Here is a 4130-nt window from a genome sequence, read left to right as displayed (position 1 = left end):
CAGGTGTGGTGGCACATGCCTGCAATCCCAGCTACTTGGGAGGCTGAGGCATGAGAATCACTTGAACCTGGGAGTCAGAGATTGCAGTGCGCTGAGATCACAGCACTGTACTCCAGCCTGGGTGGCAGAGTGAGACTCTGTCTCAAAATAGTAATAATAATAAATATTATTTTAAAAATCAGTTTAAGTTCACAGCCAAATTGCGAAGAAAGTACAGAGATTTCCCATCTGCCCCCTGCCCCTACACATGCACAGCCTTCCCCGTGATCACACTCTTCACCAGAGTTGTACACTTGTTATAACTGATGAACCTGCCTTGACACATCAGTATCCCCCAGTCCATGGTCCACATTAGGATTCATTCTTGGTGTTGTACATTCTGTGGGTTTTGACAAACGCATGTATTCAACATTGCGGTATCATACAGAAGAGTTTCACTGCCCTAAAAATCTCTGTGCTTTGCATTTTCATCCCTCCCTCGACCTTAATCCATGGCACCACTAACTTTTTATTGTCTCCATAGTTTTGCCTTTTGCAGAATGCCATATAGTTGGAATCATACAATATGTAGCCTTTTCAGATCAGCTTCTTTCACTTATTAATATACATTGAAGTTTCCTCCATGTCTTTTCATGGCTTGATAGCTCATTTCTTTTTTAGTGCCACATAATATGCCATTGTCTGGATGTACCATAGGTTATTTATCAATTTCCCTACTGAAGTTCATCTTGGTTGCTTCCAAGTTTTGGCAATTATGAATAAAGTTGCTGTAAACATCAATGTGCAGGATCAATGTGTGGACATAAGTTTTCAATTCATTTGGATAAATACCAAGGAGTGGGATTGTTGGATTGTATGGTAAGAGTATGTTTCATTTTCTTTTCTTTTCTTTTCTTTTTTTTTTTTTGAGACGGAGTCTCGCTCTGTCGCCCAGGTTGGAGTGCAGTGGCCGGATCTCAGCTCACTGCAAGCTCCGCCTCCTGGGTTTAGGCCATTCTCCTGCCTCAGCCTCCCGAGTAGCTGGGACTACAGGCGCCGGCCACCTCCCCCGGCTAGTTTTTTTGTATTTTTTAGTAGACACGGGGTTTCACCGGGTTAGCCAGGATGGTCTCCATCTCCTGACCTCGTGATCCGTCCGTCTTGGCCTCCCAAAGTGCTGGGATTACAGGCTTGAGCCACCGCGCCCAGCCTATGTTTCATTTTCGAAGAAACCACCAAACTGTCTTTCAAAGTGGCTATACCATTTTGCACTGCTACCAGCAGTGAATGGGAGTTGCTGTTGCTCTACATTCTTGCTAGCATTTGGAGTTGTTGGCGTTTTGGATTTTGGCCAAAATCCAAATTTAGGTAAATAAGGTAGTTTTATCTCATGGTTATCTTAATTTGCTATTCTCTTTTATTTTTTATTTATTATTATTTTTTTGAGACGGAGTCTTGCTCTGTTGCCCAGGCTGGAGTGCAGTGGCACAATCTCGGTTCACTGCACCCTCTGCCTCCTGGGTTCAAGTGATTCTCCTGCCTCAGTCTCCTGAGTAGCTTGGACTACAGGCACGTGCCACCACACCCAGCTAATTTTTTGTATTTTTAGTAGAGACAGAGTTTCACCCTGTTAGCCAGGATGGTCTCCATCTCCTGATCTCGTGATTTGCCCGCCTCAGCCTCCCAAAGTGCTGGGATTACAGGTGTGAGCCACCGCACCTGGCTTTAATTTGCTATTCTCTAATGACATACAATGTTGAGTATCTTTTCTTTTGCTTACTGCTATCTGTATATCTTCTTTGGTAAGGTGTCTGATTAGGTTTTTTGCCCATTTCTAAACAGGGTGGTTCATTTTCTTATTGTTAAGTTTTTAAAACTCTTTGCATATTTTGGATAACAATCCTTTATCAGATGTCTTTTGCATATATTTTATCCCAGTTGTGGCTTGTCTTCTCATTCTTTTGACAGTCTTTTGCAGAGCAGACATTTTTAATTTTAATGAAGCCCAGCTTATCAGCTCTTTCTTTCATGGTGCCTTTGGTGTTGTATCTAAAGAGTCATTGTGATACTCAAGGTCATCTAGGTTTTCTCCTATGTTATCCTCTAGGAGACAGTTTTATAGTTTTGTGTTTTACATTTAGGTGTATCATCTATTCTGAGTTAATTTTTGTGATGGGTATAGGGTCTGTGTCTAGACCCTTTTTTTTTTTTTTTGCATGTGGATGTCCAGTTTGTTGAAAAGCCCCATGTGTTGAAAAGACTAAGCTTATTTAATTTTCAAAACAAATTTTGAGGGAGGGAGTCACTGTTATTATCCCAATTTTTTGGATGAACAAAGTGAAGCACAGAGATGTTTTATAAATCACCCAGAGTAACACAGCTAGTACTTGACAGAACTGAGATTTGAACCCAGGCAATCCAGCTCCAGAGTCCATGCACTCAACCCCTATCTATAATAATAATGTCTCCCTCATAGGTTCATTGTGAGGAATAGAGATAGTGTCCAGTATATAGTAGGTACTCAGGAAACACTAATGATAGTCATTGTCCTACCTAGCCTGCAAGGTTCCCCTCAAATGTCATGTTTTTGGTTTTTTTTTTTCTTTTTTGGAGACAGAGTCTTGCTCTGTCGCCCAGGCTGAAGTACAGTGGTGCAATCTCAGCTCACTGCAACCTCTGCTCCCTGGGTTCAAGAGATTCTCCTGCCTCAGTCTCCCAAGTAGCTGGGATTACAGATGTGTACTACCATGCCTGGTTAATTTTTTGTATTTTTAGTAGAGATGGGGTTTCACCATTTAGTAGAGATGGGGGTTCAAGGCCAGGCTGGTCTTGAATGCTGGCCTCAAGGGATCTGCCCGCCTCAGCCTCCCAAAGTACTGGGATTACAGGCATGAGCCACCATGCCTGGCCTCAAATGTCATGTTTTTGAAGCTGCTTTTCTCACTCCTCAAGCCAAATAAGCCTCCCTTCATAGCACCTATCTCATCATCCAAGTTATGCCAGCATGGTGAACCCTGCTGCTGTCACAGCTCAGCTCTACCTGTTCCCCATGTGATTTCCCTGGAGATATGCCATGTCTGATCTCCTTCTGTATCACCCCAAATGCCTGGGGCTGCACTTGGCACTTAGCAGGCAGTTTGTCAAATTGAGTTTGAGTTGCATGTTATTCCAAAATGTGTATCCCACCTGGGTCTATTCCTCAGGAACTTCTAACTCTTACTCAACTCTTTGCTTCTGAGCCTTCTTGCTCCAGCCCTCCCTGGTCTGTCAGGTTGGGCTGCCCTTGCCTGGAGAAGTTCCTGTTTGGGCTGTCTAGGGAAGCAGCTGCCTTTGTCTGCTACACCCTTCTTCCTGCACCACCCCACTCAGTTTCTTCCACATTCTGGCGCACCCCACTCCAGCATGGACACTGCCCAGAAAAGTGTCTCCGTTTCTTTCTCTCTCCAAACTCCAGACATAGCACCTATCTTGGAGGCCTGGTATCTAGATGTCCCTTGGCCTCTCCTAGGAAGTATAAACTGTCTTCTTGGTGGGTAGAGCAGCTCACTTGATATTTACAGCACACGGTGGACCCAGGGACAGACTGCACTCCAAAGAGTGAAAGTGTTAATCTTGGCATTGGTGAACTCCTTCAGGGAGTGAGTGGCACTTACAGCCATGGCTCCCGGGCCCCGTACGCCTCTTGATCCACTCCACTTTGAGACAGGGCTCTATCAGACCAAGCTATTGAGAGTCTGTTTTTACCTTGGGGAGTGCATTCTGGCAGTGCCATCTGGGACATGGCAGGCAGTAACTGGTCTGGACTGAGCCTGGGGCACCATCCAGCAGGGCCCTGTGTGTGCCTCTGCAGAGCCACCTTGGGAAGAGTTGGCCAGTAAGACTTAATTGCTTCCTCTAGACAGCACTACCTTGAACACAGCCTGCAGAGTTCGGTGCCTGCCTTGGACAGCCCCTCTTCTATACATTCATCATGACCCTGGTGCCTGTCCTGGGCAGTGCCACTCAGCCCCTTTCGGACCCTTTTCGGACAGACTCCAGTGCCCAGTGCAGACAGAAACTCCAGGCAGGGCCTCTCTCAGACACAGCGAGAGGGGCTTCAGAGCCCACTGCGGACGGAGGCTGCCAGGGCAGCGCCCGGCCCGCCTGGCCCA

Source organism: Mandrillus leucophaeus, unplaced genomic scaffold, assembly GCF_000951045.1.
Source record: "Mandrillus leucophaeus isolate KB7577 unplaced genomic scaffold, Mleu.le_1.0 Scaffold379, whole genome shotgun sequence".
Lineage (NCBI taxonomy): Eukaryota > Metazoa > Chordata > Mammalia > Primates > Cercopithecidae > Mandrillus > Mandrillus leucophaeus.
Note: the sequence above shows the minus strand (reverse complement) of the source record.